Source organism: Schistocerca americana, chromosome 6, assembly GCF_021461395.2.
Source record: "Schistocerca americana isolate TAMUIC-IGC-003095 chromosome 6, iqSchAmer2.1, whole genome shotgun sequence".
In the NCBI taxonomy this organism is placed as follows: Eukaryota; Metazoa; Arthropoda; class Insecta; order Orthoptera; family Acrididae; genus Schistocerca; species Schistocerca americana.
In genome coordinates this window covers 636,825,829-636,851,115 of record NC_060124.1, presented here as the reverse complement: position 1 = coordinate 636,851,115, position 25,287 = coordinate 636,825,829, and positions in this window count along the sequence as shown.

Sequence of the window (25,287 nt, the reverse complement as noted above, 5' to 3'; positions counted from 1 at the left end):
ATGAAACACAGAAATTGCATCGGAATTTAATACAAAAGGCACAGTGGCGACTTAAGTACAAGTTGAGTGACTCTTCTTACTGTCTTTGTTTTGAACCATTCCTGTGACACTAGTAATAGATTCCGATGCTTCACTTCAGTTTTACTGTATCCCTTTGACCGTCTTACTGATGATGAAGCACAGAAATAGCATCGGAATTAAATACAAAAGGCACAATGCCACCTCAAGTACTAGAAGACTGACTCTTCTTACTCTCTATGTTTTGAACCATTCCTGTGACACTAGTTATAGATTCCGATGCTTCACTTCAGGTTTACTGTATCCCTCTGACCGTCTTATTGACGATGAAACACAGAGATTGCATCGGGATTAAATACAGAATGCACAATGCCGACTCAGGTACAAGAAGTCTGGCTCTTCTTCCTGTCTATGTTTTGAACCTTTCCTGTGAGACCGGTTTTAGATTCCGATGCTTCACTTCGGGTTTACTGCCTCCCTTGGACCTTCTTATTTACGACGAAACACAGAAATTGCATCGGAATTAAATAGAAAAGGCACAATGCCGACTTAAGTACAAGAAAACTGACTCTTCTTAATATCTATGTTTTGAACCATTCCTGTGACACAAGTTATAGATTCCGATGCTTCACTTCAGATTTACTGTATCCAGCTGACCTTCTTATTTAAGATGAAACACAGAAATTGCATCGGAATTAAATACAAAAGGCACCATGCGACTTAAGTACAAGGAGACTGACTCTTCTTACTGTCTATGTTTTGAACCATTCCTGTGACACTAGTTATTGATTCCGATGCTTCACTTCAGGTTTACTGTATCCCTTGGACGTTCTTGTTGACTACGAAACACAGAAATTGCATCGGAATTAAATAGAAAATACACAATGCCGACTTAAGTACAAGAAAAAAGACTCTTCTTAATATCTATGTTTTGAACCATTCCTGTGACACTAGTTTTAGATTCCGATGCTTCACTTCAGGTTTACTGTATCCCTCTGACCTTCTTATTGACGATCAAACACAGAAAATTGACCGGAATTAAATACAAAAGGCACAATGCCGACTCAAGTACAAGAAGACTGGCTCTTCTTACTGTCTATGTTTTGAACCATTCCTGTGACACTAGTCATAGATTCCGATGCTTCACTTCATGTTTACTGTATCCAGCTGACCTTCTTATAGACGACGAAACACAGAAATTGCATCGGAATTAAATACAAAAGGCACAATGCCGACTTAAGTACAAGAAGACTGACTCTTCCTACTGTCTATGTTTTGAACCATTCCTGTGACACTAGTTTTAGATTCCGATGCTTCACTTCAGGTTTACTGTATCCCACTGACCTTCTTATAGACGATGAAATACAGATATTGCATCGTAATTAAATACAAAAGGCACAATGCCGACTTAAGTACAAGAAGACTGACTCTTCCTACTGTCCATGTTTTGAACCATTTCTGCGACACTACTTATAGATTCCGATGCTTCACTTCAATTTTACTGTATCCCTCTGGCCTTTTTATTAACGATTAAACACAGAAATTGCATCGGAATTAAATACAAACGGAACAATGCCAACTCAAGTTCTAGAAGACTGACTCTTCTTACTGTCTATGTTTTACCCATTCCTGTGACACTTGTTATAGAATCCGATGCTTCACTTCAGGTTTACTGCACCCATCTGACCGTCGTATTGACGATGAAACACAGAAATTGTAACGGAATTAAATACAAATGGCAAAATGCCGACTCGAGTACAAGAAGACTGGCTCTTCTTACCGTCTATATTTTGAACCTTTCCTGTGAGACTGGTTTTAGATTCCGATGCATCACTTCAGGTTTACTGTATCCCTCTGACCTTCTTATTGACGATGAAACACAGAAATTGCATCGGAATTAAATATAAAATGCACAATGTCGACTTAAGTACAAGAAATCTGATTCTTCTTACTGTCTACGATTTGAACCATTCCTGTGACACTAGTTCTTGATTCCGATGATTCACTTCAGGTTTACTGTATCCCTCAGACCGTCTTATTGACGAAGAAACACAGAAATTGCATCGGAATTAAATACAAAAGGCACAATGCCGACTAAAGTACAAGAAGACTGGCGCTTCTTACTGTCTATGTCTTGAACCTTTCCTGTGATACCGGTTTGAGATTCCGATGCTTCACGTCAGGTTTACTGTATCCCTTGGTCCTTCTTATTGACGACGAAACACAAAAACTGCATCGGAATTAAATACAAAAGGCACAATGCCGACTTTTGTACCAGAAAACTGACTCTTCTTACTGTCTATGTTTTTAACCATTCCTGTGACACTAGTAATAGGTTCCAATGCATCACTTCAGGTTTACTGTATCCCTCTGACCTTCATATTGACGATGAAACACAGAAATTGCATCGGAATTAAATACATAACGCACAATGCCGACTTATGTATAAGAAAACTGACTCTTCTTACTGTCTATGCTTTGAACCATTCCTGTGACACTAGTTATAGATTCCGATGCTTCACTTCAGGTATACTGTATCCCTCTGACCTTCTTATTGACGATGAAACACAGAAATTGCATCGGAATTAAATACAAAAGGCACAATGCCGACTTTTCTACAAGAAAACTGACTCTTCTTACTGTCTATGTTTTGAACCATTCCTGTGACACTAGTTATAGATTCCGATGCTTCACTTCAGGTTTACTGTATCCCTCTGACCGTCTTATTGACGATGAAACATAGAAATTGCATCGGAATTAAATACAAAAAGCACAATGGCGACTTAAGTACAAGAAGACTGCCTCTTCTTCCTGTCTATGTTTTGAACCATTCCTGCGACACTAGTTATAGATTCCGATGTTTCACTTCAGGTTTACTGTATCCCTTTGACATTCTTATTGACGATGAAACACAGAAATTGCATCGGCATTAAATACAATAGGCACAATGCCGACTTAAGTACAAGAAACCTGACTCTTCTTAGCGACTATGTTTTGAACCATTCCTGTGACACAAGTTATAGATTCCGATGCTTCACTTCAGTTTTGCTGTATCCCTCTGACCTTCTTATTGACGATGAAACACAGAAATTGCATCGGAATTAAATACAAAAGGCACAATGCCGACTTAAGTACAAGAAGACTGACTCTACCTACTGCCTATGCTTGAACCATTCCTGTGACACTAGTTTTAGATTCCGATGCTTCACTTCAGGTTTACTGTATCCCTCTGACCGTCGTACTGACGATGAAACACAGAAATTTCATCGGAATTAAATACAAAAGGCACAATGCCGACTCGAGTATAAGAAGACTGGCTCTTCTTACTGTCTATGTTTTGAACCACTCCTGTGACAGTTTTATAGATTCCGATGCTTCACTTCAGGTATACTGTATCCCTCTGACCTTCTTATTGACGATGAAACACAGAAATTGCATCGGAATTAAATACAAAAGGCACAATGCCGACTTTTCTACAAGAAAACTGACTCTTCTTAGCGACTATGTTTTGAACCATTCCTGTGACACAAGTTATAGATTCCGATGCTTCACTTCAGTTTTGCTGTATCCCTCTGACCTTCTTATTGACGATGAAACACAGAAATTGCATCGGAATTAAATACAAAAGGCACAATGCCGACTTAAGTACAAGAAGACTGACTCTTCTTGCTGTCTATACTTTGAACCATTCCTGTGACTCTAGTTTTAGATTCCGATGCTTCACTTCAGGTTTACTGTATCCCTCTGACCTTCTTATTGATGATCAAACGCAGAAAATTGATCGGAATAAAATACACAAGGCACAATGCGGACTCAAGTACAAGAAGACTCGCTCTTCTTACTGTCTATGTTTTGAACCATTCCTGTGATACTAGTCACAGATTCTGATGCTTCACTTCAGGTTAACTGTATCCAGCTGACCTTCTTATTGACGATGAAACACAGAAATTGCATCGGAAGTAAATACAAAAGGCACAATGCCGACTTATGTACAAGAAGACTGGCTCTTCTTACTGTCTATGCTTTGAACCATTCCTGTGACACTAGTTATAGATTCCGATGCGACACTTCAGGTTTACTGTATCCCTCTGACAGTCTTATTGACGATGAAACACAAAAATTGCATCGGAATTAAATACAAAAGGCACCATGCGACTTAAGTACAAGGAGACTGACTCTTCTTACTGTCTATGTTTACAACCATTCCTGTGACACTAGTTATTGATTCCGATGCTTCACTTCAGGTTTACTGTATCCCTTGGACGTTCTTGTTGACTACGAAACACAGAAATTGCATCGGAATTAAATAGAAAATACACAATGCCGACTTAAGTACAAGAAAAAAGACTCTTCTTAATATCTATGTTTTGAACCATTCCTGTGACACTAGTTTTAGATTCCGATGCTTCACTTCAGGTTTACTGTATCCCTCTGACCTTCTTATTGACGATCAAACACAGAAAATTGACCGGAATTAAATACAAAAGGCACAATGCCGACTCAAGTACAAGAAGACTGGCTCTTCTTACTGTCTATGTTTTGAACCATTCCTGTGACACTAGTCATAGATTCCGATGCTTCACTTCATGTTTACTGTATCCAGCTGACCTTCTTATAGACGACGAAACACAGAAATTGCATCGGAATTAAATACAAAAGGCACAATGCCGACTTAAGTACAAGAAGACTGACTCTTCCTACTGTCTATGTTTTGAACCATTCCTGTGACACTAGTTTTAGATTCCGATGCTTCACTTCAGGTTTACTGTATCCCACTGACCTTCTTATAGACGATGAAATACAGATATTGCATCGTAATTAAATACAAAAGGCACAATGCCGACTTAAGTACAAGAAGACTGACTCTTCCTACTGTCCATGTTTTGAACCATTTCTGCGACACTACTTATAGATTCCGATGCTTCACTTCAATTTTACTGTATCCCTCTGGCCTTTTTATTAACGATTAAACACAGAAATTGCATCGGAATTAAATACAAACGGAACAATGCCAACTCAAGTTCTAGAAGACTGACTCTTCTTACTGTCTATGTTTTACCCATTCCTGTGACACTTGTTATAGAATCCGATGCTTCACTTCAGGTTTACTGCACCCATCTGACCGTCGTATTGACGATGAAACACAGAAATTGTAACGGAATTAAATACAAATGGCAAAATGCCGACTCGAGTACAAGAAGACTGGCTCTTCTTACCGTCTATATTTTGAACCTTTCCTGTGAGACTGGTTTTAGATTCCGATGCATCACTTCAGGTTTACTGTATCCCTCTGACCTTCTTATTGACGATGAAACACAGAAATTGCATCGGAATTAAATATAAAATGCACAATGTCGACTTAAGTACAAGAAATCTGATTCTTCTTACTGTCTACGATTTGAACCATTCCTGTGACACTAGTTCTTGATTCCGATGATTCACTTCAGGTTTACTGTATCCCTCAGACCGTCTTATTGACGAAGAAACACAGAAATTGCATCGGAATTAAATACAAAAGGCACAATGCCGACTAAAGTACAAGAAGACTGGCGCTTCTTACTGTCTATGTCTTGAACCTTTCCTGTGATACCGGTTTGAGATTCCGATGCTTCACGTCAGGTTTACTGTATCCCTTGGTCCTTCTTATTGACGACGAAACACAAAAACTGCATCGGAATTAAATACAAAAGGCACAATGCCGACTTTTGTACCAGAAAACTGACTCTTCTTACTGTCTATGTTTTTAACCATTCCTGTGACACTAGTAATAGGTTCCAATGCATCACTTCAGGTTTACTGTATCCCTCTGACCTTCATATTGACGATGAAACACAGAAATTGCATCGGAATTAAATACATAACGCACAATGCCGACTTATGTATAAGAAAACTGACTCTTCTTACTGTCTATGCTTTGAACCATTCCTGTGACACTAGTTATAGATTCCGATGCTTCACTTCAGGTATACTGTATCCCTCTGACCTTCTTATTGACGATGAAACACAGAAATTGCATCGGAATTAAATACAAAAGGCACAATGCCGACTTTTCTACAAGAAAACTGACTCTTCTTACTGTCTATGTTTTGAACCATTCCTGTGACACTAGTTATAGATTCCGATGCTTCACTTCAGGTTTACTGTATCCCTCTGACCGTCTTATTGACGATGAAACATAGAAATTGCATCGGAATTAAATACAAAAAGCACAATGGCGACTTAAGTACAAGAAGACTGCCTCTTCTTCCTGTCTATGTTTTGAACCATTCCTGCGACACTAGTTATAGATTCCGATGTTTCACTTCAGGTTTACTGTATCCCTTTGACATTCTTATTGACGATGAAACACAGAAATTGCATCGGCATTAAATACAATAGGCACAATGCCGACTTAAGTACAAGAAACCTGACTCTTCTTAGCGACTATGTTTTGAACCATTCCTGTGAAACAAGTTATAGATTCCGATGCTTCACTTCAGTTTTGCTGTATCCCTCTGACCTTCTTATTGACGATGAAACACAGAAATTGCATCGGAATTAAATACAAAAGGCACAATGCCGACTTAAGTACAAGAAGACTGACTCTACCTACTGCCTATGCTTGAACCATTCCTGTGACACTAGTTTTAGATTCCGATGCTTCACTTCAGGTTCACTGTATCCCTCTGACCGTCGTACTGACGATGAAACACAGAAATTTCATCGGAATTAAATACAAAAGGCACAATGCCGACTCGAGTATAAGAAGACTGGCTCTTCTTACTGTCTATGTTTTGAACCACTCCTGTGACAGTTTTATAGATTCCGATGCTTCACTTCAGGTATACTGTATCCCTCTGACCTTCTTATTGACGATGAAACACAGAAATTGCATCGGAATTAAATACAAAAGGCACAATGCCGACTTTTCTACAAGAAAACTGACTCTTCTTAGCGACTATGTTTTGAACCATTCCTGTGACACAAGTTATAGATTCCGATGCTTCACTTCAGTTTTGCTGTATCCCTCTGACCTTCTTATTGACGATGAAACACAGAAATTGCATCGGAATTAAATACAAAAGGCACAATGCCGACTTAAGTACAAGAAGACTGACTCTTCTTGCTGTCTATACTTTGAACCATTCCTGTGACTCTAGTTTTAGATTCCGATGCTTCACTTCAGGTTTACTGTATCCCTCTGACCTTCTTATTGATGATCAAACGCAGAAAATTGATCGGAATAAAATACACAAGGCACAATGCGGACTCAGGTACAAGAAGACTCGCTCTTCTTACTGTCTATGTTTTGAACCATTCCTGTGATACTAGTCATAGATTCTGATGCTTCACTTCAGGTTAACTGTATCCCTCTGACAGTCTTATTGACGATGAAACACAAAAATTGCATCGGAATTAAATACAAAAGGCACCATGCGACTTAAGTACAAGGAGACTGACTCTTCTTACTGTCTATGTTTACAACCATTCCTGTGACACTAGTTATTGATTCCGATGCTTCACTTCAGGTTTACTGTATCCCTTGGACGTTCTTGTTGACTACGAAACACAGAAATTGCATCGGAATTAAATAGAAAATACACAATGCCGACTTAAGTACAAGAAAAAAGACTCTTCTTAATATCTATGTTTTGAACCATTCCTGTGACACTAGTTTTAGATTCCGATGCTTCACTTCAGGTTTACTGTATCCCTCTGACCTTCTTATTGACGATCAAACACAGAAAATTGACCGGAATTAAATACAAAAGGCACAATGCCGACTCAAGTACAAGGAGACTGGCTCTTCTTACTGTCTATGTTTTGAACCATTCCTGTGACACTAGTCATAGATTCCGATGCTTCACTTCATGTTTACTGTATCAAGCTGACCTTCTTATAGACGACGAAACACAGAAATTGCATCGGAATTAAATACAAAAGGCACAATGCCGACTTAAGTACATGAAGACTGACTCTTCCTACTGTCTATGCTTTGAACCATTCCTGTGACACTAGTTTTAGATTCCGATGCTTCACTTCAGGTTTACTGTATCCCACTGACCTTCTTATAGACGATGAAATACAGATATTGCATCGTAATTAAATACAAAAGGCACAATGCCGACTTAAGTACAAGAAGACTGAATCTTCCTACTGTGCATGTTTTGAACCATTTCTGTTACACTAGTTATAGATTCCGATGCTTCACTTCAGTTTTACTGTATCCCTCTGACCTTTTTATTAACGATTAAACACAGAAATTGCATCGGAATTAAATACAAACGGCACAATGCCAACTCAAGTACTCGAAGACTGACTCTTCCTACTCTCTATATTTTACCCATTCCTGTGACACTTGTTATAGAATCCGATGCTTCACTTCAGGTTTACTGCATCCCTCTGACCGTCGTATTGACGATGAAACACAGAAATTGTAACGGAATTAAATACAAATGGCAAAATGCCGACTCGAGTACAAGAAGACTGGCTCTTCTTACTGTCTATATTTTGAACCTTCCCTGTGAGACTGGTTTTAGATTCCGATGCATCACTTCAGGTTTACTGTATCCCTCTGACCTTCTTATTGACGATGAAACACAGAAATTGCATCGGAATTAAATACAAAATGCACAATGTCGACTTAAGTACAAGAAAACTGATTCTTCTTACTGTCTACGATTTGAACCATTCCTGTGACACTAGTTATTGATTCCGATGCTTCACTTCAGGTTTACTGTATCCCCCTGACCGTCTTATTGACGAAGAAACACAGAAATTGCATCGGAATTAAATACAAAAGGCACAATGCCGACTAAAGTACAAGAAGACTGGCGCTTCTTACTGTCTATGTCTTGATCCTTTCCTGTGATACCGGTTTGAGATTCCGATGCTTCACGTCAGGTTTACTGTATCCCTTGGTCCTTCTTATTGACGACGAAACACAGAAACTGCATCGGAATTAAATACAAAAGGCACAATGCCGACTTTTGTACCTGAAAACTGACTCTTCTTACTGTCTATGTTTTGAACCATTCCTATGACACTAGTAATAGGTTCCAATGCATCACTTCAGGTTTACTGTATCCCTCTGACCTTCATATTGACGATGAAACACAGAAATTGCATCGGAATTAAATACATAAGGCACAATGCCGACTTAAGTACAAGAAGACTGACTCTTCCTACTGCCTATGCTTGAACCATTCCTGTGACACTAGTTTTAGATTCCGATGCTTCACTTCAGGTTTACTGTATCCCTCTGACCGTCGTACTGACGATGAAACACAGAAATTGCATCGGAATTAAATACAAAAGGCACAATGCCGACTTAAGTACAAGAAGACTGACTCTTCCTACTGTCTATGCTTTGAACCATTCCTGTGACACTAGTTTTAGATTCCGATGCTTCACTTCAGGTTTACTGTATCCCACTGACCTTCTTGTAGACGATGAAATACAGATATTGCATCGTAATTAAATACAAAAGGCACAATGCCGACTTAAGTACAAGAAGACTTAATCTTCCTACTGTGCATGATTTGAACCATTTCTGTTACACTAGTTATAGATTCCGATGCTTCACTTCAGTTTTACTGTATCCCTCTAACCTTTTTATTAACGATTAAACACAGAAATTGCACCGGAATTAAATACAAACGGCACAATGCCAACTCAAGTACTAGGAGACTGGCTCTTCTTACTGTCTATGTTTTGAACCATTCCTGTGACACTAGTCGTAGATTCCGATGCTTGACTTCATGTTTACTGTATCCAGCTGACCTTCTTATAGACGACGAAACACAGAAATTGCATCGGAATTAAATACAAAAGGCACAATGCCGACTTAAGTACAAGAAGACTGACTCTTCCTACTGTCTATGCTTTGAACCATTCCTGTGACACTAGTTTTAGATTCCGATGCTTCACTTCAGGTTTACTGTATCCCACTGACCTTCTTATAGACGATGAAATACAGATATTGCATCGTAATTAAATACAAAAGGCACAATGCCGACTTAAGTACAAGACGACTTAATCTTCCTACTGTGCATGTTTTGAACCATTTCTGTTACACTAGTTATGGATTCCGATGCTTCACTTCAGTTTTACTTTATCCCTCTGACCTTTTTATTAACGATTAAACACAGAAATTGCATCGGAATTAAATACAAACGGCACAATGCCAACTCAAGTACTAGAAGACTGACTCTTCTTACTCTCTATGTTTTACCCATTCCTGTGACACTTGTTATAGAATCGGATGCTTCACTTCAGGTTTACTGCATCCCTCTGACCGTCGTATTGACGATGAAACACAGAAATTGTAACGGAATTAAATACATATGGCAAAATGCCGACTCGAGTACAAGAAGACTGGCTCTTCTTACTGTCTATATTTTGAACCTTTCCTGTGAGACTGGTTTTAGATTCCGATGCATCACTTCAGGTTTACTGTATCCCTCTGACCTTCTTATTGACGATGAAACACAGAAATTGCATCTGAATTAAATACAAAATGCACAATGTCGACTTAAGTACAAGAAAACTGATTCTTCTTACTGTCTACGATTTGAACCATTCCTGTGACACTAGTTATTGATTCCGATGCTTCACTTCAGGTTTACTGTATCCCCCTGACCGTCTTATTGACGAAGAAACACAGAAATTGCATCGGAATTAAATACAAAAGGCACAATGCCGACTAAAGTACAAGAAGACTGGTGCTTCTTACTGTCTATGTCTTGAACCTTTCCTGTGATACCGGTTTGAGATTCCGATGCTTCACGTCAGGTTTACTGTATCCCTTGGTCCTTCTAATTGACGACGAAACACAGAAACTGCATCGGAATTAAATACAAAAGGCACAATGCCGACTTTTGTACCTGAAAACTGACTCTTCTTACTGTCTATGTTTTGAACCATTCCTGTGACACTAGTAATAGGTTCCAATGCATCACTTCAGGTTTACTGTATCCCTCTGACCTTCATATTGACGATGAAACACAGAAATTGCATCGGAATTAAATACATAAGGCACAATGCCGACTTATGTATAAGAAAACTGACTCTTCTTACTGTCTATGCTTTGAACCATTCCTGTGACACTAGTTATAGATTCCGATGCTTCACTTCAGGTATACTGTATCCCTCTGACCTTATTATTGACGATGAAACACAGAAATTGCATCGGCATTAAATACAATATCCACAATGCCGACTTAAGTACAAGAAAACTGACTCTTCTTAGCGACTATGTTTTGAACCATTCCTGTGACACAAGTTATAGATTCCGATGCTTCACTTCAGTTTTGCTGTATCCCTCTGACCTTCTTATTGACGATGAAACACAGAAATTGCATCGGAATTAAATACAAAAGGCACAATGCCGACTAAAGTACAAGAAGACTGACTCTTCCTACTGCCTATGCTTGAACCATTCCTGTGACACTAGTTTTAGATTCCGATGCTTCACTTCAGGTTTACTGTATCCCTCTGACCGTCGTACTGACGATGAAACACAGAAATTGCATCGGAATTAAATACAAAAGGCACAATGCCGACTCGAGTACAAGAAGACTGGCTCTTCTTACTGTCTATGTTTTGAACCACTCCTGTGACAGTTGTTATAGATTCCGATGCTTCACTTCAGGTTTACTTAATCCCTCTGACCTTCTTATTGACGATGAAATACAGATATTGCATCGGAATTATATGCAAAGTGCACAATGCCGACTTAAGTACAAGAAGACTGACTCTTCTTGCTGTCTATACTTTGAACCATTCCTGTGACTCTAGTTTTAGATTTCGATGCTTCACTTCAGGTTTACTGTATCCCTCTGACCTTCTTATTGATGATCAAACGCAGAAAATTGATCGGAATAAAATACAAAAGGCACAATGCGGACTCAAGTACAAGAAGACTCGCTCTTCTTACTGTCTATGTTTTGAACCATTCCTGTGACACTAGTCATAGATTCTGATTCTTCACTTCAGGTTAACTGTATCCAGCTGACCTTCTTATTGACGATGAAACACAGAAATTGCATCGGAATTAAATACAAAATGCACAATGCCGACTTATGTACACGAAGACTGGCTCTTCTTACTGTCTATGCTTTGAACCATTCCTGTGACACTAGTTATAGATTCCGATGCGACATTTCAGGTTTACTGTATCCCTCTGACCTTCTTATTGACGATCAAACACAGAAAATTAATCGGAATTAAATACAAAAGGCACAATGCCGACTCAAGTACAAGAAGACTGGCTTTTCTTCCTGTCTATGCTTTGAACCATTCCTGTGACACTAGTTATAGATTCCGATGCTTCACTTCAGGTTTACTGTATCCCACTGACCTTCTTGTAGACGATGAAATACAGATATTGCATCGTAATTAAATACAAAAGGCACAATGCCGACTTAAGTACAAGAAGACTTAATCTTCCTACTGTGCATGATTTGAACCATTTCTGTTACACTAGTTATAGATTCCGATGCTTCACTTCAGTTTTACTGTATCCCTCTAACCTTTTTATTAACGATTAAACACAGAAATTGCACCGGAATTAAATACAAACGGCACAATGCCAACTCAAGTACTAGGAGACTGGCTCTTCTTACTGTCTATGTTTTGAACCATTCCTGTGACACTAGTCGTAGATTCCGATGCTTGACTTCATGTTTACTGTATCCAGCTGACCTTCTTATAGACGACGAAACACAGAAATTGCATCGGAATTAAATACAAAAGGCACAATGCCGACTTAAGTACAAGAAGACTGACTCTTCCTACTGTCTATGCTTTGAACCATTCCTGTGACACTAGTTTTAGATTCCGATGCTTCACTTCAGGTTTACTGTATCCCACTGACCTTCTTATAGACGATGAAATACAGATATTGCATCGTAATTAAATACAAAAGGCACAATGCCGACTTAAGTACAAGACGACTTAATCTTCCTACTGTGCATGTTTTGAACCATTTCTGTTACACTAGTTATGGATTCCGATGCTTCACTTCAGTTTTACTTTATCCCTCTGACCTTTTTATTAACGATTAAACACAGAAATTGCATCGGAATTAAATACAAACGGCACAATGCCAACTCAAGTACTAGAAGACTGACTCTTCTTACTCTCTATGTTTTACCCATTCCTGTGACACTTGTTATAGAATCGGATGCTTCACTTCAGGTTTACTGCATCCCTCTGACCGTCGTATTGACGATGAAACACAGAAATTGTAACGGAATTAAATACATATGGCAAAATGCCGACTCGAGTACAAGAAGACTGGCTCTTCTTACTGTCTATATTTTGAACCTTTCCTGTGAGACTGGTTTTAGATTCCGATGCATCACTTCAGGTTTACTGTATCCCTCTGACCTTCTTATTGACGATGAAACACAGAAATTGCATCTGAATTAAATACAAAATGCACAATGTCGACTTAAGTACAAGAAAACTGATTCTTCTTACTGTCTACGATTTGAACCATTCCTGTGACACTAGTTATTGATTCCGATGCTTCACTTCAGGTTTACTGTATCCCCCTGACCGTCTTATTGACGAAGAAACACAGAAATTGCATCGGAATTAAATACAAAAGGCACAATGCCGACTAAAGTACAAGAAGACTGGTGCTTCTTACTGTCTATGTCTTGAACCTTTCCTGTGATACCGGTTTGAGATTCCGATGCTTCACGTCAGGTTTACTGTATCCCTTGGTCCTTCTTATTGACGACGAAACACAGAAACTGCATCGGAATTAAATACAAAAGGCACAATGCCGACTTTTGTACCTGAAAACTGACTCTTCTTACTGTCTATGTTTTGAACCATTCCTGTGACACTAGTAATAGGTTCCAATGCATCACTTCAGGTTTACTGTATCCCTCTGACCTTCATATTGACGATGAAACACAGAAATTGCATCGGAATTAAATACATAAGGCACAATGCCGACTTATGTATAAGAAAACTGACTCTTCTTACTGTCTATGCTTTGAACCATTCCTGTGACACTAGTTATAGATTCCGATGCTTCACTTCAGGTATACTGTATCCCTCTGACCTTATTATTGACGATGAAACACAGAAATTGCATCGGCATTAAATACAATATCCACAATGCCGACTTAAGTACAAGAAAACTGACTCTTCTTAGCGACTATGTTTTGAACCATTCCTGTGACACAAGTTATAGATTCCGATGCTTCACTTCAGTTTTGCTGTATCCCTCTGACCTTCTTATTGACGATGAAACACAGAAATTGCATCGGAATTAAATACAAAAGGCACAATGCCGACTAAAGTACAAGAAGACTGACTCTTCCTACTGCCTATGCTTGAACCATTCCTGTGACACTAGTTTTAGATTCCGATGCTTCACTTCAGGTTTACTGTATCCCTCTGACCGTCGTACTGACGATGAAACACAGAAATTGCATCGGAATTAAATACAAAAGGCACAATGCCGACTCGAGTACAAGAAGACTGGCTCTTCTTACTGTCTATGTTTTGAACCACTCCTGTGACAGTTGTTATAGATTCCGATGCTTCACTTCAGGTTTACTTAATCCCTCTGACCTTCTTATTGACGATGAAATACAGATATTGCATCGGAATTATATGCAAAGTGCACAATGCCGACTTAAGTACAAGAAGACTGACTCTTCTTGCTGTCTATACTTTGAACCATTCCTGTGACTCTAGTTTTAGATTTCGATGCTTCACTTCAGGTTTACTGTATCCCTCTGACCTTCTTATTGATGATCAAACGCAGAAAATTGATCGGAATAAAATACAAAAGGCACAATGCGGACTCAAGTACAAGAAGACTCGCTCTTCTTACTGTCTATGTTTTGAACCATTCCTGTGACACTAGTCATAGATTCTGATTCTTCACTTCAGGTTAACTGTATCCAGCTGACCTTCTTATTGACGATGAAACACAGAAATTGCATCGGAATTAAATACAAAATGCACAATGCCGACTTATGTACACGAAGACTGGCTCTTCTTACTGTCTATGCTTTGAACCATTCCTGTGACACTAGTTATAGATTCCGATGCGACATTTCAGGTTTACTGTATCCCTCTGACCTTCTTATTGACGATCAAACACAGAAAATTAATCGGAATTAAATACAAAAGGCACAATGCCGACTCAAGTACAAGAAGACTGGCTTTTCTTCCTGTCTATGCTTTGAACCATTCCTGTGACACTAGTTATAGATTCCGATGCTTCACTTCAGGTTTACTGTATCCCACTCACCTTCTTATAGACGATGAAATACAGATATTGCATCGTAATTAAATACAAAAGGCACAATGCCGACTTAAGTACAAGGAGACTGAATCTTCCTACTGTGCATGTTTTGAACCATTTCTGTTACACTAGTTATAGATTCCGATGCTTCACTTCAGTTTTACTGTATCCCTCTGACCTTTTTATTAACGATTAAACACAGAAATTGCACCGGAATTAAATACAAACGGCACAATGCCAACTCAAGTACTAGGAGACTGGCTCTTCTTACTGTCTATGTTTTGAACCATTCCTGTGACACTAGTCATAGATTCCGATGCTTGACTTCATGTTTACTGTATCCAGCTGACCTTCTTATAGACGACGAAACACAGAAATTGCATCGGAATTAAATACAAAAGGCACAATGCCGACTTAAGTACAAGAAGACTGACTCTTCCTACTGTCTATGCTTTGAACCATTCCTGTGACACTAGTTTTAGATTCCGATGCTTCACTTCAGGTTTACTGTATCCCACTGACCTTCCTATAGACGATGAAATACAGATATTGCATCGTAATTAAATACAAAAGGCACAATGCCGACTTAAGTACAAGACAACTGAATCTTCCTACTGTGCATGTTTTGAACCATTTCTGTTACACTAGTTATAGATTCCGATGCTTCACTTCAGATTTACTGTAACCCTCTGACCTTTTTATTAACGATTAAACACAGAAATTGCATCGGAATTAAATACAAACGGCACAATGCCAACTCAAGTACTAGAAGACTGACTCTTCTTACTCTCTATGTTTTACCCATTCCTGTGACACTTGTTATAGAATCGGATGCTTCACTTCAGGTTTACTGCATCCCTCTGACCGTCGTATTGACGATGAAACACAGAAATTGTAACGGAATTAAATACATATGGCAAAATGCCGACTCGAGTACAAGAAGACTGGCTCTTCTTACTGTCTATATTTTGAACCTTTCCTGGGAGACTGGTTTTAGATTCCGATGCATCACTTCAGGTTTACTGTATCCCTCTGACCTTCTTATTGACAATGAAACACAGAAATTGCATCTGAATTAAATACAAAATGCACAATGTCGACTTAAGTACAAGAAAACTGATTCTTCTTACTGTCTACGATTTGAACCATTCCTGTGACACTAGTTATTGATTCCGATGCTTCACTTCAGGTTTACTGTATCCCCCTGACCGTCTTATTGACGAAGAAACACAGAAATTGCATCGGAATTAAATACAAAAGGCACAATGCCGACTAAATTACAAGAAGACTGGCGCTTCTTACTGTCTATGTCTTGAACCTTTCCTGTGATACCGGTTTGAGATTCCGATGCTTCACGTCAGGTTTACTGTATCCCTTGGTCCTTCTTATTGACGACGAAACACAGAAACTGCATCGGAATTAAATACAAAAGGCACAATGCCGACTTTTGTACCTGAAAACTGACTCTTCTTACTGTCTATGTTTTGAACCATTCCTATGACACTAGTAATAGGTTCCAATGCATCACTTCAGGTTTACTGTATCCCTCTGACCTTCATATTGACGATGAAACACAGAAATTGCATCGGAATTAAATACATAAGGCACAATGCCGACTTAAGTACAAGAAGACTGACTCTTCCTACTGCCTATGCTTGAACCATTCCTGTGACACTAGTTTTAGATTCCGATGCTTCACTTCAGGTTTACTGTATCCCTCTGACCGTCGTACTGACGATGAAACACAGAAATTGCATCGGAATTAAATACAAAAGGCACAATGCCGACTTAAGTACAAGAAGACTGACTCTTCCTACTGTCTATGCTTTGAACCATTCCTGTGACACTAGTTTTAGATTCCGATGCTTCACTTCAGGTTTACTGTATCCCACTGACCTTCTTGTAGACGATGAAATACAGATATTGCATCGTAATTAAATACAAAAGGCACAATGCCGACGTAAGTACAAGAAGACTTAATCTTCCTACTGTGCATGATTTGAACCATTTCTGTTACACTAGTTATAGATTCCGATGCTTCACTTCAGTTTTACTGTATCCCTCTAACCTTTTTATTAACGATTAAACACAGAAATTGCACCGGAATTAAATACAAACGGCACAATGCCAACTCAAGTACTAGGAGACTGGCTCTTCTTACTGTCTATGTTTTGAACCATTCCTGTGACACTAGTCATAGATTCCGATGCTTGACTTCATGTTTACTGTATCCAGCTGACCTTCTTATAGACGACGAAACACAGAAATTGCATCGGAATTAAATACAAAAGGCACAATGCCGACTTAAGTACAAGAAGACTCTCTCTTCCTACTGTCTATGCTTTGAACCATTCCTGTGACACTAGTTTTAGATTCCGATGCTTCACTTCAGGTTTACTGTATCCCACTGACCTTCTTATAGACGATGAAATACAGATATTGCATCGTAATTAAATACAAAAGGCACAATGCCGACTTAAGTACAAGACGACTTAATCTTCCTACTGTGCATGTTTTGAACCATTTCTGTTACACTAGTTATAGATTCCGATGCTTCACTTCAGTTTTACTTTATCCCTCTGACCTTTTTATTAACGATTAAACACAGAAATTGCATCGGAATTAAATACAAACGGCACAATGCCAACTCAAGTACTAGAAGACTGACTCTTCTTACTCTCTATGTTTTACCCATTCCTGTGACACTTGTTATAGAATCGGATGCTTCACTTCAGGTTTACTGCATCCCTCTGACCGTCGTATTGACGATGAAACACAGAAATTGTAACGGAATTAAATACATATGGCAAAATGCCGACTCGAGTACAAGAAGACTGGCTCTTCTTACTGTCTATATTTTGAACCTTTCCTGTGAGACTGGTTTTAGATTCCGATGCATCACTTCAGGTTTACTGTATCCCTCTGACCTTCTTATTGACGATGAAACACAGAAATTGCATCTGAATTAAATACAAAATGCACAATGTCGACTTAAGTACAAGAAAACTGATTCTTCTTACTGTCTACGATTTAAACCATTCCTGTGACACTAGTTATTGATTCCGATGCTTCACTTCAGGTTTACTGTATCCCCCTGACCGTCTTATTGACGAAGAAACACAGAAATTGCATCGGAATTAAATACAAAAGGCACAATGCCGACTAAAGTACAAGAAGACTGGTGCTTCTTACTGTCTATGTCTTGAACCTTTCCTGTGATACCGGTTTGAGATTCCGATGCTTCACGTCAGGTTTACTGTATCCCTTGGTCCTTCTTATTGACGACGAAACACAGAAACTGCATCGGAATTAAATACAAAAGGCACAATGCCGACTTTTGTACCTGAAAACTGACTCTTCTTACTGTCTATGTTTTGAACCATTCCTGTGACACTAGTAATAGGTTCCAATGCATCACTTCAGGTTTACTGTATCCCTCTGACCTTCATATTGACGATGAAACACAGAAATTGCATCGGAATTAAATACATAAGGCACAATGCCGACTTATGTATAAGAAAACTGACTCTTCTTACTGTCTATGCTTTGAACCATTCCTGTGACACTAGTTATAGATTCCGATGCTTCACTTCAGGTATACTGTATCCCTCTGACCTTATTATTGACGATGAAACACAGAAATTGCATCGGCATTAAATACAATATCCACAATGCCGACTTAAGTACAAGAAAACTGACTCTTCTTAGCGACTATGTTTTGAACCATTCCTGTGACACAAGTTATAGATTCCGATGCTTCACTTCAGTTTTGCTGTATCCCTCTGACCTTCTTATTGACGATGAAACACAGAAATTGCATCGGAATTAAATACAAAAGGCACAATGCCGACTAAAGTACAAGAAGACTGACTCTTCCTACTGCCTATGCTTGAACCATTCCTGTGACACTAGTTTTAGATTCCGATGCTTCACTTCAGGTTTACTGTATCCCTCTGACCGTCGTACTGACGATGAAACACAGAAATTGCATCGGAATTAAATACAAAAGGCACAATGCCGACTCGAGTACAAGAAGACTGGCTCTTCTTACTGTCTATGTTTTGAACCACTCCTGTGACAGTTGTTATAGATTCCGATGCTTCACTTCAGGTTTACTTAATCCCTCTGACCTTCTTATTGACGATGAAATACAGATATTGCATCGGAATTATATGCAAAGTGCACAATGCCGACTTAAGTACAAGAAGACTGACTCTTCTTGCTGTCTATACTTTGAACCATTCCTGTGACTCTAGTTTTAGATTTCGATGCTTCACTTCAGGTTTACTGTATCCCTCTGACCTTCTTATTGATGATCAAACGCAGAAAATTGATCGGAATAAAATACAAAAGGCACAATGCGGACTCAAGTACAAGAAGACTCGCTCTTCTTACTGTCTATGTTTTGAACCATTCCTGTGACACTAGTCATAGATTCTGATTCTTCACTTCAGGTTAACTGTATCCAGCTGACCTTCTTATTGACGATGAAACACAGAAATTGCATCGGAATTAAATACAAAATGCACAATGCCGACTTATGTACACGAAGACTGGCTCTTCTTACTGTCTATGCTTTGAACCATTCCTGTGACACTAGTTATAGATTCCGATGCGACATTTCAGGTTTACTGTATCCCTCTGACCTTCTTATTGACGATCAAACACAGAAAATTAATCGGAATTAAATACAAAAAGCACAATGCCGACTCAAGTACAAGAAGACTGGCTTTTCTTCCTGTCTATGCTTTGAACCATTCCTGTGACACTAGTTATAGATTCCGATGCTTCACTTCAGGTTTACTGTATCCCACTGACCTTCTTATAGACGATGAAATACAGATATTGCATCGTAATTAAATACAAAAGGCACAATGCCGACTTAAGTACAAGGAGACTGAATCTTCCTACTGTGCATGTTTTGAACCATTTCTGTTACACTAGTTATAGATTCCGATCCTTCACTTCAGTTTTACTGTATCCCTCTGACCTTTTTATTAACGATTAAACACAGAAATTGCACCGGAATTAAATACAAACGGCACAATGCCAACTCAAGTACTAGGAGACTGGCTCTTCTTACTGTCTATGTTTTGAACCATTCCTGTGACACTAGTCATAGATTCCGATGCTTGACTTCATGTTTACTGTATCCAGCTGACCTTCTTATAGACGACGAAACACAGAAATTGCATCGGAATTAAATACAAAAGGCACAATGCCGACTTAAGTACAAGAAGACTGACTCTTCCTACTGTCTATGCTTTGAACCATTCCTGTGACACTAGTTTTAGATTCCGATGCTTCACTTCAGGTTTACTGTATCCCACTGACCTTCCTATAGACGATGAAATACAGATATTGCATCGTAATTAAATACAAAAGGCACAATGCCGACTTAAGTACAAGACAACTGAATCTTCCTACTGTGCATGTTTTGAACCATTTCTGTTACACTAGTTATAGATTCCGATGCTTCACTTCAGATTTACTGTAACCCTCTGACCTTTTTATTAACGATTAAACACAGAAATTGCATCGGAATTAAATACAAACGGCACAATGCCAACTCAAGTACTAGAAGACTGACTCTTCTTACTCTCTATGTTTTACCCATTCCTGTGACACTTGTTATAGAATCGGATGCTTCACTTCAGGTTTACTGCATCCCTCTGACCGTCGTATTGACGATGAAACACAGAAATTGTAACGGAATTAAATACATATGGCAAAATGCCGACTCGAGTACAAGAAGACTGGCTCTTCTTACTGTCTATATTTTGAACCTTTCCTGGGAGACTGGTTTTAGATTCCGATGCATCACTTCAGGTTTACTGTATCCCTCTGACCTTCTTATTGACAATGAAACACAGAAATTGCATCTGAATTAAATACAAAATGCACAATGTCGACTTAAGTACAAGAAAACTGATTCTTCTTACTGTCTACGATTTGAACCATTCCTGTGACACTAGTTATTGATTCCGATGCTTCACTTCAGGTTTACTGTATCCCCCTGACCGTCTTATTGACGAAGAAACACAGAAATTGCATCGGAATTAAATACAAAAGGCACAATGCCGACTAAATTACAAGAAGACTGGCGCTTCTTACTGTCTATGTCTTGAACCTTTCCTGTGATACCGGTTTGAGATTCCGATGCTTCACGTCAGGTTTACTGTATCCCTTGGTCCTTCTTATTGACGACGAAACACAGAAACTGCATCGGAATTAAATACAAAAGGCACAATGCCGACTTTTGTACCTGAAAACTGACTCTTCTTACTGTCTATGTTTTGAACCATTCCTGTGACACTAGTAATAGGTTCCAATGCATCACTTCAGGTTTACTGTATCCCTCTGACCTTCATATTGACGATGAAACACAGAAATTGCATCGTAATTAAATACATAAGGCACAATGCCGACTTATGTATAAGAAAACTGACTCTTCTTACTGTCTATGCTTTGAACCATTCCTGTGACACTAGTTATAGATTCCGATGCTTCACTTCAGGTATACTGTATCCCTCTGACCTTATTATTGACGATGAAACACAGAAATTGCATCGGCATTAAATACAATATCCACAATGCCGACTTAAGTACAAGAAAACTGACTCTTCTTAGCGACTATGTTTTGAACCATTCCTGTGACACAAGTTATAGATTCCGATGCTTCACTTCAGTTTTGCTGTATCTTTCTGACCTTCTTATTGACGATGAAACACAGAAATTGCATCGGAATTAAATACAAAAGGCACAATGCCGACTTAAGTACAAGAAGACTGACTCTTCCTACTGCCTATGTTTGAACCATTCCTGTGACACTAGTTTTGGATTCCGATGCTTCACTTCAGGTTTACTGTATCCCTCTGACCGTCGTACTGACGATGAAACACAGAAATTGCATCGGAATTAAATACAAAAGGCACAATGCCGACTCGAGTACAAGAAGACTGGCTCTTCTTTCTGTCTATGTTTTGAACCACTCCTGTGACAGTTGTTATAGATTCCGATGCTTCACTTCAGGTTTACTTAATCCCTCTGACCTTCTTATTGACGATGAAATACAGATATTGCATCGGAATTATATGCAAAGTGCACAATGCCGACTTAAGTACAAGAAGACTGACTCTTCTTGCTGTCTATACTTTGAACCATTCCTGTGACTCTAGTTTTAGATTTCGATGCTTCACTTCAGGTTTACTGTATCCCTCTGACCTTCTTATTGATGATCAAACGCAGAAAATTGATCGGAATAAAATACAAAAGGCACAATGCGGACTCAAGTACAAGAAGACTCGCTCTTCTTACTGTCTATGTTTTCAACCATTCCTGTGACACTAGTCATAGATTCTGATGCTTCACTTCAGGTTAACTGTATCCAGCTGACCTTCTTATTGACGATGAAACACAGAAATTGCATCGGAATTAAATACAAAAGGCACAAAGCCGACTTATGTACAAGAAGACTGGCTCTTCTTACTGTCTATGCTTTGAACCATTCCTGTGACACTAGTTATAGATTTCGATTCGACATTTCAGGTTTACTGTATCCCTCTGACCTTCTTATTGACGATCAAACACAGAAAATTAATCGGAATTAAATACAAAAGGCACAATGCCGACTCAAGTACAAGAAGACTGGCTTTTCTTCCTGTCTATGCTTTGAACCATTCCTGTGACACTAGTTATAGATTCCGATGCTTCACTTCAGGTTTACTGTATCCCTCTGACAGTCTTATTGACGATGAAACACAGAAATTGCATCGGAATTAATTACAAAAGGCACAATGAAGAGTGAAGTACAAGCAGTCTTGCTCTTCTTACTGTCTATATTTTGAACCTTTCCTGTGATACCGGTTCTATATTCCGATGCTTCACTTCAGGTTTACTGTATCCCTTGGACCTTCTTAATGACGACGAAACACAGAAATTGCATCGGAATTAAATAGAAAAAGCACAATGCCGACTTATGTGCAAGAGGACTGAATCTTCTTCCTGTCTATGTTTTGAACCACTACTGTGACACTAGTTATAGGTTCCGATGCATCACTTCAGGTTTACTGTATCCCGCTGACCTTCTTATTGACGATGAAACACAGAAATTGCATCGGAATTAATTACAAAAGGCACAATGCCGACTTAAGTACAAGAAAACTGACTATTCTAGCCGTCTATATTTTGAACCATTCCTGTGACACTAGTTATACATTCCGATGCTTCACTTCAGGTTTACTGTATCCCTCAGACCTTCTTATTGACGATGAAACACAGAAATTGCATCGGAATTAAATACAAAAGGCACAATGCCGACTTACGTACAAGAAGACTTGCTCTTCTTACTGTCTATGTTTTGAACCATTCCTGTGACACTAGTCAAAGATTCTGATGATTCACTTCAGGTTTACTGTATCCAGCTGACCTTTTTACTGACGATGAAACACAGAAATTGCATCGGAATTAAATACAAAAGGCACAATGCCGACTTATGTACAAGAAGACTGACTCTTCTTACTGTCTATGCTTTGAACCATTCCTGTGACACTAGTTATAGATTCCGATGTGACACATCAGGTTTACTGTATCCCTCTGACCTTCTTATTGACGATCAAATACAGAAAATGGATCGGAATTAAATACAAAAGGCACTATGCCGACTCAAGTACAAGAAGACTGGCTCTTCTTACTGTCTATGCTTTGAACCATTCCTGTGACACTAGTTATAGATTCCGATGCTTCACTTCAGGTTTACTGTATCCCTCTGACAGTCTTATTGACGATGAAACACAGAAATTGCATCGGAATTAAATACAAAAGGCACAATGAAGAGTGAAGTACAAGCAGTCTTGCTCTTCTTACTGTCTATATTTTGAACCTTTCCTGTGATACCGGTTCTATATTTCGATGCTTCACCTCAGGTTTACTGTATCCGTTGGACCTTCTTAATGACGACGAAACACAGAAATTGCATCGGAATTAAATAGAAAAGGCACAATGCCGACCTAAGTGCAAGAGAACTGAATCTTCTTCCTGTCTATGTTTGGAACCACTACTGTGACACAAGTTATAGGTTCCGATGCATCACTTCAGGTTTACTGCATCCCTCTCATCTTTTTATTGACGATGAAACACAGATATTGCATCGGAATTAAATACAAAAGGCATAATGCCGACTTAAGTACAAGATGACTGACTCTTCTTACTGTCTATGTTTTGAACCATTCCTGTGACACTAGTTATAGATTCCGATGTTTCACTTCAGGTTTACTGTCTCCCTCTAACATTCTTATTGACGACGAAACACAGAAATTGCATCGAAATTAAATACAAAAGGTACAATGATGACTTAAGTACCAAAAGACTGACTCTTCTTACTCTCTATATTTTGAACCATTCCTGTGACACTAGTTATAGATTCCGATACTTCACTTCAGGTTTACTGTATCCCTCTGACCTTCTTATTGAGGATGAAACACAGAAATTGCATCGGAATTAAATACAAAAGGCACAATGCTAACTATAGTACACGAAAACTGACTCTTCTTACTGTCTATTTTTTGAACCATTCCTGTGACACTAGTTATAGATTCCGATGCTTCACTTCAGGTTTACATTATCCCTCTGACCTTCTTATTGACGATGAAACACAGAAATTGCATCGGAATTATATACAAAAGGCACAATGCCGACTTAAGTACAGGAAGACTGACTCTTCTTACTGTCTATGATTTGAATCATTACTGTGGCACTAGTTATAGATTCCGATGCTTCACTTCAGGTTTAGTGTATCCAGCTGACCTTCTTATTGACGATGATACGCAGAAATTGCATCGGAATTAAATACAAAAGGTACAATGCCCTACTAAAGTACAAGAAGACTGACTCATCTAACTGTCTATGATTTGAATCACTCCTGTGACACAAGTTATAGATTCCGATGCTTCACTTCAGTTTTACTGTATCCCTCTGACCGTCTTATTGACGACGAAACACAGAAATTGCATCGG